Below are 13,573 nucleotides of genomic sequence, written 5' to 3' on the forward strand. Positions count from 1 at the left end.
ATGTATATATGTTTGATGATATGTTGTAATAAGGGGTGATGGCGCCGGCCTGTGATGGTCCTACGAATATGATTCACCGGGCCCCTAAAAGGGCCGGCTATATTGTATAAGTTGAGCATACATGCTTTTGTGATTCACTGAGTACATGTACATGTTTCTGGTGCGATAATTTGTTCCTCTGCTTCTCTATTTCGGATATACCCCCAATCGTATTATGTTACATTTTACATACTCAGTGCATATATCGAACTGACCCCCCCTTTCCTCGGGGGGCTGCATTTTATGCCCGCAGGTACAGGTATACAGGTTGGGGATCCACCGGCGTAGGAGTCCCACTCAACGGTCCAGGAGTGATCCATTGTGCTGGAGCCTGATTTTGGGTACTAAACCTTGATGTGTGTATATAAGTTTTGTTCAAGGTACAGTGAGGGCCTTTCCCGCCTTATGTTACCGTTCTTCTGAATTTTAGAGGTTTGTGGATACAAATGTAGGTTGTATGTGTGTAGAGCGTATGTGTATATAAACTGTATATAAGTTGTACATGGACTGTATCTAGGCTGTATATGAGCTGTATATAAGTTGCGTATGGGTTGTATATGAGTTGTTCATGAGTGGTATATGAATTGTATATATGGGTATGTATGGCTGTACTGGTATGACTTATAATTCGGGGCATTCTCGGTGTCGTAGCGGCCTTGTCGGCTCGCATATACTTTTGTTAAGAAATACCCTCATGTGTTATAATAGCCTTGTCATCTGTATGTTGCTTTCCCTCTTAATATATGTTGAGTATAAATAGGGGACAGGTTATGCATAGTGGGTCGGGGTACAAGTGGGTGTCCATGTTCGGGCACCCGTCACGGCCTACGAGGATGGGTCGTGACAGAAGTTGTATCAGAGCGGTTCTTTTCTTGGAGTGTCCACAGACCGTGTCTGGTAGAGGCTTGTTTATCATTGTGTTGTGCACTACATCTATAAACAGGAGGCTACAGGACATTTAAGATATTGTTTTCTTTTTATCTTAGATCGTGAGATAGAGTTATACTTTCAGGATGACCCTCCACTAATCGATCTATATGTTTACAGTAATGCCTCCAAGGAAAGCGACCACGGACCATAGGGGCAAGTCAGCAATGGGGGAAACTAGTCAGACCCCGAGAGTTACCAAGGCCCGTTCCCAATCTATGCCAAGGATTGTACTCTAGTCGGCGAGCTCTATTACGCCGCCACCTTCAGAGGAGCTTTGAGCAGCAACAACTGTATATCCTGAACCTCCAGTATAGGAGCCTCATATCCCACAACAAGGGGTGGAAAATAGATCTATGAGAGATGTCATGCAGCTGTTGACTGGGCTAATAGCAGGACAGGCCCAGAGGCGTGGCCCAGATGATGCCAATAGGCAAGATAACTTGAGGGTCCATGATTTCCTAGCTTGCAACCCCCTAGAATTTCATGGATCGAGAACTTCAGAGGATCCACAGGAATTTATTCAACAAATGAAGCGTACACTACGAATCATTAGGGCTTCGGAGACTGAGTCAGTTGAATTGGACTCCTATAGGCTACATGATGTAGTCGCGAACTAGGACGAGTCTTGGGAGTTATCAAGGGGCGAGGGTGATCCTCCAACTGAATGGGATGAGTTTGTCGAAGCTTTTCTTAGCCACTTCCTGCCTCCAAAAATAAGATGATCCAGGGTGGATAGATTCTTGCAGTTAAAGCAGAATGGCAGGAGTGTTCGAGACTATAGCCTCAAGTTTGACATAGCTGGCAAGACATGCCCTCACAGTTGTAGCGGATATGGCAGATAGGGTACATCGGTATATTATGGGCTTGGACCTTTATTTGGTTGATAGCTGTATGGCCATGGCTTCTCAGCCAGGCATGGATATTGCCCGGGTACAAGCATACACCCAAGGGGTAAAAGAACGACATAGAAGGAGTCATCCTGACAAAGGGTTTGACAGGAGTCAGCCGAAGAGGGCTAGGTCAGTTGGTTATCCAGGGGAATTTCACGGCGGGCGGTTCCAGTAGTTTGGTAGATACTTCTCCCAGCCAGTTCGGAGACTACCTCCACAGTTCCTAGGTGGATGAGTTGAAAGCGCCAAATATTCGGGGGCTGGTAAAAGCTCCAGAGCCTCAGCTACACAGATGAACTAGAGTTCTTGACAATCAAGACCCCCGATGCCCCAGTGTCCCCGTTGTAATAAGCCTCATTTTGGGGAATGTCATTGGACTACAGGTGCTTGCTTTTCTTGTGGCCATCAAGGCCATATTGCGAGGGAGTGTCTACATAAAAGTACTCCAAGTGGTATGGCTCAGCCAACTGGGTCAGTTGTAGGTTCGTCTTCTTCTATAGCTATGCGCCCGATGGGGCGGGGAATGCAGACACTAGTAGGCTGCGGTAGAGGCCATGGTAGAGCCTCCAGTTCTGGCGGTACTACTAATCGTATATATGCTTTAGCTAGTAGACAGGACCAGGAAACGTTGCCGAATGTGGTCACAAGTACATTATCAATCCTTTCTCAGGACGTATATGCGTTGATGGATCCAGGCTGTACTTTATTATATATATCGCCTTTTATTGCTAGTAGAATTGGAATTAAGCCTGAGTTAATAGAATCGTTTAAGGTTTCTACGCCAGTAGGGGACTCTATTCTGGTAAAGCAGGTATATAGACATTGCCCGGTAAATATGTATAGTCATTGTACCTTGGCTGATTTGATAGAGTTAGGTATGGTGGAGTTTGATGTCATTATGGTCATAGATTGGCTAGCTTCTTGTCATGCTAACGTAGACAGTAAAAATAAAATGGTTCGATTTCAGTTCTCAAAAGGACCAATTATTGAATGGGTAGGAAGCACAGCGTCACCAAAAGGTAGGTTTGTTTCAAACCTTAAGGCAAGAAAAATGATTAACAAGGGGCACATTTATTATTTAGTCCGCGTACATGATCTGGAAGCTGAAGTGCCAACTCTTCAGTCGGTGCCCGTGGTTAATGAATATCCAAATGTGTTTCTAGATGAACTTCCAGGACTCTCTCCAGAATGGGAAATAGAGTTCACTATAGACATACCCCCAGATACTCAGCCTATTTCTATTCCCCCATATAGAATGGCACCCACGGAATTAAAAGAACTAAAGGAACAGTTGAGGGACCTACTGGGGAAAGGGTTTATTAGGCCCAGTACATCACCATGGGGAGCACCAATACTATTTGTGAAAAAGAAAGATGGATCACTGCGAATATGTATTGACCACAGGCAGCTGAATAAGGTAACAATTAAGAACAGGTATCCCCTCCCCAGGATTGATGATTTGTTTGATCAGTTGTAGGGTACCTAATGTTTTTCAAAGATAGACCTGCGGTCAAGCTATCATCAGGTGTGGGTAAGGGAGGCAGATATACGAAAAACCGCATTCAGGACCCGGTATGGGCATTACGAGTTCAAAGTGATGTCCTTTGGGCTGACAAACGCTTTAGCGGTATTTATGAATCTAATGAACCGAGTATTCAAACTATTTTTAGATTTGTTCGTGATCGTGTTTATTGATGATATTCTGGTCTATTCACGATCATAGAAGGAACATGCAGATCATTTATGGGTGGTACTGGAGTACTTCAACACCAGCAATTATACGCTAAGTTCTCTAAATGTGAATTTTGGTTAACTTCAGTGGCTTTTCTAGGGAACATTATTGGGACTGATGGTATTCACGTAGATACGCAGAAAATTGAGGCCGAAAAGGCTTGGCCAAGACCTACAACCCCTACGGAGGTGCGAAGCTTCTTGGGGTTAGCAGGGTATTATAGAAGGTTAGTGGAAGGGTTTTCTTCCATCTCAGCGCCTTTAACAAGGCTGACTCAAAAAACAGCTAAATTCCAATGGACTGATGCTTGTGAACGAAGCTTCCAACTGTTAAAGGAAAAGTTGACTACAACTCCTGTTCTAACTCTCCCTGATGGACCAAACGGTTACGTTATTTATTGTGATGCCTCTGGTATTGGACTAGGGTGCGTTCTGATGCAGAATGATAGAGTATAGCTTACGCCTCCCGACAGCTTAGAAAGCACGAAAAGAACTACCCAACGCATGATTTGGAATTGGCAGTGGTGATTCATTCCTTAAAAATATGGAGACACTACTTGTATGGAATACATGTCGACATTTACATGGACCACAAAAGCCTCCAGTATATCTTCAAGTAGAAAGAATTGAATTTACGACCGAGAAGATGACTGGAACTACTGAAGGACTAATATGTCGACATCTTATACCACCCTGGGAAAGCGAATATGGTGGCGGATGCACTCAGCCGTAAGTCAATGGCTAGCTTTGCAGAGGTACAATCAAAACTGAAGGAGATGATCCGTGAGATCTTCCAGCTCGCTAGTCTTGCAGTCCGCCTAGCTGATTCAGGTAATGACGGGGTCTTTATTCGAGGAATTGCTGAATCATCAATCATGGAGGAAGTAAAACAATGCCAATACCAGGACCCTTTCCTAGCACAATATGGGGATGAAACTCTCCAAAAGGTAAAGCCTCTATTTGAGGTCACGACTGATGGGATACTACGATATTAAGGAAGAGTCTATGTACCGAAAGTTGCAGGGTTACAACAATAAGTACTAGGAGAGGCACATCATGCCCATTATTCTATTCATCTGGGGTCAACAAAAATGTATCATAACCTCAGGGATTTATATTGGTGGGATCATATGAAGAAAGATATAGCCGAGTTGGTAGCCCAATACCTGAATTGCCAACAAGTTAAAGTGGAACATCAGAAATCGAGTGGGCTACTACAGGAGATAGAAGTTCCAACCTAGAAATTGGAAGCAATTAACATAGATTTCATTATCATCTTACCTCGCACTCTCCAGAAGAAGGATTACATATGGTTTATTATGGATAGGCTGACAAAATCAGCCCACTTTCTCCTAGTCAAGACCATATACTCGGCAGAAGACTATGCAAAATTATACATTAAAGAGATAGTGTGACTTTACGGAGTTCCCGCATCTATCATTTCGGACAGGGGAGCCCAGTTTACGGCCCATTTTTAGCGGTTATTCCAGGAAGGTTTGGGGACACAAGTAAGCCTTAGCACAACATTTCATCCCCAGACTGATGGATAAGCTGAGCGCACTATTCAGACGCTAAAGGATATGTTATGAGCCTGCATAATTGACTTTAAAAGCAGATGGGATGATCATATACCACTTATTGAATTTGCCTACAATAACAGTTATCACTCCAGCATTCAAATGGCGCCGTATGAGGCTTTATATGGCAGGAAGTGCAGGTCACCTATAGGTTGGTTCGAGGTTGGCGAAATGCAACTAATGGGTCCAGATATAGTCCAACAACTAGTGGAAAAGGTAAAGCTTATTCAGGAGAGATTATTAACTGCCTAAAGTTGACAGAAGTCATACTCAGATAGCTGACGTCGACCGTTGGAGTTTCAAGTAGGCGAATGGGTGTTTTTGAAAGTATTTCCCATGAAAGGAGTAATGAGGTTCGGAAAAAAAGGGAAGTTGAGTCCGAGATATATTGGTCCTTACTTAATCCTTCGCCGAATAGGCAAGGTTGCCTACGAAGTGGGCTTGCCAGCAGACCTAGAAGAAGTACATCCAGTTTTCCATGTATCCATGCTTCACAGATGTGTAGGTGACCCATCCCGAGTACATTCCGTGGATGACATCCAGGTCACTGAAGAGCTAGCCTATGAAGAACAGCTATTCGCCGTCTTGGATCGACAGATTAGAAGATTACGAACTAAAGATGTAGCCTCGATTAAGGTGTTGTGGCAGAAGAGGAATCGGAAGGAAATGACCTGGAAGCCGAAGAGGACATGAGACACAGGTATCCATACCTATTCCCGACATCTACAGGTAACCCCGACTCCTGAATACTTGTATATTAAAGATATGGATTGACAGGTATGTGATATCATAAAAGAAAGGAACCTCTCGATAATCTATATATAGTCTTAAGGGAAGTTGTTGTTAACATTCTGGGATGAATGTTCTAAAGGGGGAAGGATGTTACACCCCACATCTTTGAACTCAGAAGGTTCCTTAAGTTACTTAGAAGCTAGTATGTGAGCTACCTAAGTTACGACCCTATGGAACAAATCTAAGAAATAAGAATGTGACACCTCATAGTAGGGAAGGTTAGAAATAGGGTCAAGAGAAGTCGGAAGGAGTTGGAGGCCAAGTAACGGGTCGTAGAACTCGACTTATCTACATAAACTACTAAGTTAGAAGTCTTACATACGTAAGTTACTTAATTACATACCAAGCTTACAAAGCAAGGTTTTTATAGGCTCTTAAAGTAAGATGAGATTACGAATGAGATTACGAACCCACGAGGAGGAAAAACAAATTCAGGGCAGCCAATGGGAGGGTAACACGTGGCAGCATCTAAGCAGGCAGGTGACCCTCCTGCTTGGGGTCAAGTAGGTGACCCACCTACTTGGGGGAGGTGGGCCCCACTACCACGTGGCCGCCCCTCCTCCAGCATGTAGATGTGGTGGACCAATATGAGCTGGACACGTGTCACCTCTTGGGGATGACACGTGTCACACCCTACAACCACATATATGTATGTATATGAATCATATACTTTAGTTTTTCCCTCAAATTTTAGCCAAAATAAGAGAAAACAAACCCTAGAGTTAAGGAGAAAATTGCGACGGCTTGTGAAAAAATAAGGTAAGTCCCGATTTCATCCCGTAAATTAATTATATAGCGTATACCACGATGATATGGAAGTATTAGTAGAGTAAAATTAGAGTTCGGTGCAGCGAAAAAATGGACAGCAAGCTTCCACGACAATTCAGGACGCTAAAACAATTCTGAGGCGCGATTTCGGCGAGTTCTAGACAATTTTGGGAAAGGTAAGTTCTTCCCCTCTAATTTGAAGTTTATGATGTTAAATTTGGAATCGCTATAGTTTATTGTAATTGAATAATGCGTTGCGCTTGGGGTGTGTGACTGCTGGTCGTGTGGGAGTGTGTTTTGATGCTGGAAAATGGTTTATTAAGGGCGTGGGAGATGCTGTACAATCAAAAAATTCGCGAAAAGAGGAATAAAAACCCTAGTTTCAGTGTTGTAGTTTCGAGTAAGTTGTTTGGGGTTTATATGATGTAATGTTGCTATAATATACATATATGATCTGCTGGTTGTGTTGTTGGTTGGCTTTAGGTGTTACGGTCATGATTGGAAATTTGGATACGGCACATTATAGGGGAGGTGCTGTCCGATTTCTGTTAACGACTTAACTGGTTAAGAAACTAGTCGAGGATGCGAATGAAGGGATGAATTCTATGAATACTTGTGAGTATTCTAAGTTTCTGAGAAGTCGAGGGTTGTTAATACTTGTGTTACTTCCATTTTAAATAGGTTTCGAGAAAAACAATGTGAACGCGATTAAAGGGAATCCATAAGAGGTATGTAGAACTTTCTTTTGGCATATTTCGATATAAATGCGTACAAATATCTTTCTTTCCTTTTGGAAATGTTTAGCCTTAAGTGAATTGTATATGAAGTGCGGGGATAATTCCATTCCCAGAATTCCGAGTATGCCTCATAACCCCTATCCACTGTTCAGTATTAGAGTTCCTGTAAGGATTGGGTATTTCCTAGTAAGGCTTCCATGTGTTAAATAGTAGCATGTGGAAAGCTATCTCCTATTTCCATTGGTATGTATTTGATACAAAAATGAGGCTACGATGCCATAGTGGTTCACCGAGCCCCATGGAGGGCTGGGTACGAAATATGTATATAAAGATTACCTGAAGGAAAGTACAGACTGTATGGAACTTATTTTTTTCTTCTTTTGGGCATGTCTTTAGCTTAAGCATAAGTCAAATATGATATGAGCTCCGGAGTAACTCCATTCTAAGTTATTTCGCGTTTACTTTTGAATAACGAACTCTGGTAGTAGTAGAACTATTTCCCTGGAAACTTATAAATGCTAAGGAAGTACCGGATGTACAGGCTATAAGTCTTACAGACTATATGATGCTAAGTGTCTTGATTCCATAAATGATTTGACCTTATGTTAATACACGTCTAGGGTCCCCGAGATCACTCTTGAGATAGCCCATAATGGCATTTAAAGAACACTCGAGATGACTACACCATTACTCGGGTCCTCAAATAAAATCTTAACTTTCTTATTCTGTCGAGTCTCTGATAATGATTTAGATCACATATAGTTACTCACTACTCTACTCATGTATACTATAACTCTTCTTTCACTGAGTCTCGGGCCAGGCACGTTATCGTGCACAACTCACTGCATTGTCCACCGAGCCCTTCACTAGAAGGCCGGGTACGTACGTATATATGTTTGATGATATGTTGTAATAAGGGGTAATACCGCCGGGCCTGTGATGGTCCTACGAATATAATTCACTGAGCCCCTGAAAGGGTTGGCTATATTGTATAAGTTGAGCATGCATGCTTTTGTAATTCACTGCATACAGGTACTTGATTTTGGTGCGATAATTTGTTCCCCTGCTTCTCTATTTCGGATATACCCCCAGTCTTATTATGTTACATTTTATATACTCAGTACATATGTCGTACTGATCCCCCTTTCCTCGGGGGGGAGGGGGGCTGTATTTCATGCCCGCAGGTACAAGTACACAGGTTGGTGATCCACTGGCATAAGAGTCCCACTCAGCGGTCCAGGAGTGCTCCATTGTGCGAGAGCCTGATTTTGGGTACTAAACCTTGATGTGTGTATATAAGTTTTGTTCACAGGTACGGCGGGGGCCCTGTCCCGCCTTATGTTACTGTTTTTCTGACTCTTAGAGGTCTGTGGATACAAATGTGGGTTGTATGTGTGTAGAGCGTATATGTATATAAACTTTATATAAGTTGTACATGGACTGTATCTAGGCTGTATATGAGTTGTATATAAATTGCGTATGGGCTATATATAAGTTGTGCATGAGTGGTATATGAACTGTATATATGGGTATGTATGGCTGTACTGGTATGACTTATAATTCGGGGCATTCCTGTTGTCGTGGCAGCCTTGTCGGCTCACGTATACTTGTGTTACGAAATACCCTTATGTGTTATAAGAGCCTTGTCAGCTGTATGCTGCTTTCCCTCTTAATATATGTTGAGTATAAACAGGGGAACCCTTCACGGCCTACGGGGATGGGTCGTGACAAAAACTATGCCAGTTAATATTAGACAAAGCTCAAGGCAGCTCTAAAGGTTACTATATGAATGAATTTTAGCGCTACTCAGTAGCCCACCCTAATGAATGGGTGCGTACAAAAAGGGGTGAGTACTATAGGAGAAGTTAAATCAAAATGACCAAAAAAAAGGGGGACATGGTCGTAGTGGAACTAAAGATCTACCCCTATACCGGTTGTAAGATAACAGAAGAAAGGGCAAGGCAACACATAAAGACTAGTGAGACGTCGCTAAGGTAAATCTTAGGCTAAGTTGAGTGCCCTGCACATTATCGCAAGGATTACAATGACACACAATGTGAAGACTTCCTAGGGAGGTCACCTATCCCAGTATTTCTCTCACCCCAACACGCTTAACTTCAAAATTCTGATGGAACTTAATGCGTTAGTGCTGGTATGATCATGTGAGATGGAAGAATCGGAACTAGCAGCAGAGAAACGACATGAGATTATGTTCCTAGAGTACTATACGCTACGTTGAGGGTATAGTAAAAAACAATTTAAGCAAGATAAGAACAATTAGCTAACTGCTAACTGACGACGCCCTCAAATGCCACAGTTCTTCAACATAGTACTAGTTAATGAGAGACAAACTACAGAATGGCTATATGGGCTAGTGGGCGAGTGAATTTCGACACCACTTGGTAGCCAATTCTTAGGGCTAAAAAAAAAGAAGCAAAAAGCAAAACCCAAAAGGTAAGGGTACCAGTTAATGTAGTTTACGGAAGATAGAAAGTAATATGCGAGGTCGAAAATCCCACAATATGACTAGGGCTACCAGACTCACTTCACACTCCGTCGACAGATGACTTTAGAGGGAATATTACCAGGGATTAACGATATTAGCTCATGCTCCTTCAATCAAATGCTACCTACTCAACCGAGAAGGTGTAAAAATATAGGGTAAAAGAGTGGTGGGATGTTATGAAGTCCCCATAGCTATTACCCCAGACGCAAGACCCCAAGTTATAGTTAACTATCGAGGATCAGTACGCAAAGAAACTAGGAAGACATATAAGTATTCGTACACTACTTTACCCTCAAATCTTATGAACAGGCTAAAGCGTACCACTTAAATGCTAGGAGATATATCATGAGATAGTGTTGTTAACTTTGAAGATAGCTGGGATGATTATCTATCACCTATCGAGTTGCCTACCATAATGACTACCACTCTGGTATCCCAATTACCCCGTACAAGCCTGGTGGGGTAGGACGTGTAAGTCCCTTATTGGTAGGGTCGATGTTAGAAAGACTAAGTTGGTAAGCGAAACATGATTAAGCAAGCTATTGACAACTAGACCAAAGTCGGCAGAAATGATATACAGATAATCGACATCAACATATAGAGTTCAAATTAATTATTGGATGTTCATAACATGGTCACCCAGAAAAAGAAAACTTAGCCCAAATTATATTAGATGGTATCAAGTTGCTCGTAAGGTGGGCAAAGTGGATGGTAAGTGAGCTTACCACCTTATTTGAAAACTATACGCCCAGTCCATCAGATAGGGATGCTTTGCAAAGGTACTGACGAGCCACCCAAGGTATGCTCCATAGATTATGTCCAAGAAATGGAATCTTGTGAGGGACAACCTATCACCATCTTAGATCGACAAGCTAGAAGATTGTAGACTAAAGATGTACCTCCCGTCAAGATACTGTGGCAAAACCAAAACCAGAAAAGGGGATGACCTGAGAAATTGAAGAGGATAGAAAATGCAAGTATTCATACCTATTCCCGATGTCTAACCCCAAATATAAAAACTCATATATTAAGTACCTAGATGACAGTATGGGTTATGGCAATAGCAAAGAATCTCCCTATACTCTGCATAAAGTTCTAAGAAAAGTCTTGTTAACATTCGGGGACGAATGTTCTAAAGGGGGGAAGGATGTTACACCCCACACTTTTAAACTCGGAATATCTCATAAGTTCCTTAGACATTATCATATGAGCCGGATACGCTACAACACTATCTAACGACTCTAAGGAAAGGAGAATGTGATACCCCATAGTAGAGAAGGTTAGAAATGGAGTCATAAGAATCCAGAGGGAATTGGAGGCCAAGTAATGAGTTGTAGGACTCGATTTACCTACGTAATTTATTAATGTAAAAGTCTTATATACTTGAGCTATTAGAGGACATACCAAACATGCGTAGCACGGATTACATAGGCTCTTAAAATAAGGTGAGGTGACGAGCCTACGAGAGGGAGCAAAAACTAGTTTCCAAACTTACGAATGTGAAGCAAGCAGGTGTCAAGCAAGAACCTCAAGCAAGCAGGTGACAAGCAAGTAGGTGACTCACCTGCCTTCTTGGGGGGAGGTGGACCCCGCTGCCATGTGGTGGTGTGTGGTAGGCCGCATGAGCCTAGGTGGCATCCTAGGGGGCTACCACGTGTCACCCCTAAGGGGCTTCCACGTGGCACCTTCTAAAGATATATATATATATATATATATATATATATATATGTGTGTGTGTGTGTGTTATGTGATGTATAACTTCAGTTTCTATCCTAAAATATCAGCCAAGGAGAGAAAAAAAAACGTGAGAGAAAGGCAGCCATGGGTTTGGAAAATTAAAGGTATGTTTTCCAATTTTCCTCCATGAATTAATTATCTACGGTGTTCCTCAACCATGTGGACATGTATATAAGTATCTTACAATGTCTACAGAACCATATTTTCAGCTTTGTACTTGAAACAAGTAGGAGAAAGTTGAAAGAAAAATCTAGAGAACCTAGGGAGAAAGCTACGGGTTTGAAGGGTTACCAAGGTAAGGCCCGATTTCGTTATGTGAATTAATTATTTAAGGTATCCCACGGTTATATAATAGTACTTTATAACATAAAATCTCAATTTGGGGCAGTGTAAAAGGGACACAAACAGTCCGCCCCAATTCAACACATCAAGAAGTTTCCGAGATGCGGTTTTCGAGTGTTTTGGCCAATTTCGGGTAAGGTAAGGTTTCACCTTTTAATTTGGACTTCATGGTGTTGTTATGGAGTGTATTATACGCCTTGTTTGTGGCTGGAAAAGTAAAAAGGGTATAGGAATGCTTGACGTTGGACACAATCCAAATTGTAGTCGTTATAGTTGAATTGTCGTCGAAGTAACTTGTTGTTCTTGTGAGGTGCTGCTGCAGGGGTGTGGTGTTTTGTTGCAGGGACTAAATGTTTTCAAAAAGGGGTAGGGGTGTTGTTGTTTGAATCCACACGACCCCTCATTTCATATAATTAAAGGCTTTGCGAAACAAAGACTAGAAACCCTATTTTGGTGTTGTAATTTTTAGCAAGTGGTTTGGAGCTTGTGTTGTGTAATATTGCCATGATTATTTCTATATATGCTTCAGGTGGTTGTTTTTAGTTGGCTTCAGTACTTAGGGATTTAATTGGAAATTCGGATAGGGCACATTATAGGGGAGGTGCTGCCTAATTTTCTTTAATGCCTTACCTAATTAAAGAACTAGTCGAAGAGACGGACACGGAAATAGATTCCAGGAATGCTAAGGTGAAACCTAAGATGCTGGAAAGCTAAGCATGGTTGATATTCATATTAATTTCATGTTGAATAGGTTCAAAGGACGACGAGGCGAACGGGATAAAGAGTAACTCATAAGAGGTATGCAAAGCTTTTTCTTGGCATGTTTTGGTATAAGTACGTACAACTATCTCTCATTTCCCTTGATATGTATTTGGTGAGAAAATGAGATTTTGATGTCATAGTGGTTCACTGATCCCCATGATGGGCCGGGTATGAAATATGTATATGAAGGTCACCTGAAGGAAAGTATAGACTACATAAAGCTTATTCTCTTTCTTCTTTTGGGCATGTCTTTGTCTTAGTTGTAAGGTGAATATGATCTGAGCTCCGGGGTAACTCCATTGTTAAACATCTCTTATTTACTTCTGAATATTGAACTCCTACAGTAGTCAAACTATTTCCCTGGAAACTTTTATATGTTAAAAAAGTACCAAATGTATAGGCTCCGAGTCTTAAAGACTATACGAGATTAAGTGTTTTTAATTCCATAAATGATTTTGTCCTATGTTAATACATGTCTAGGGTTGCCGAGATTACTTTTGAGACAGTCCATAATGGCATTTAGAGGACAATCTAGATGACTACACCGTTACTCGGCTCCTTAAACAAAAGATTATCTTTCTTATTTTGTCGAGTCTCTGATAATGATTTAAATTGCATATAGTTACTCACTACTCTACTCGTGTATACTATAACCCTTCTTTCACCGAGTCTCGGGCCGGGTACGTTATCGTGCACAATTTACTGCATTGTTAACCGAGCCCCTCACTAAAGGGCTGGGTACGTATGTATATATATGATAAT

General features: G+C 41.8%; 1 pseudogene; it reads right to left on the reverse strand.

Moving 5' to 3' along the window:
- Positions 1–9,510: 9,510 nt before the first annotated feature.
- Positions 9,511–9,630, reverse strand: LOC129883849 (5S ribosomal RNA; annotated as a pseudogene).
- Between the last annotated feature and the right edge of the window lie 3,943 nt (positions 9,631–13,573).

The sequence above is a fragment of the Solanum dulcamara genome, chromosome 3 (assembly GCF_947179165.1).
Source record: "Solanum dulcamara chromosome 3, daSolDulc1.2, whole genome shotgun sequence".
NCBI classification, from domain to species: domain Eukaryota; kingdom Viridiplantae; phylum Streptophyta; class Magnoliopsida; order Solanales; family Solanaceae; genus Solanum; species Solanum dulcamara.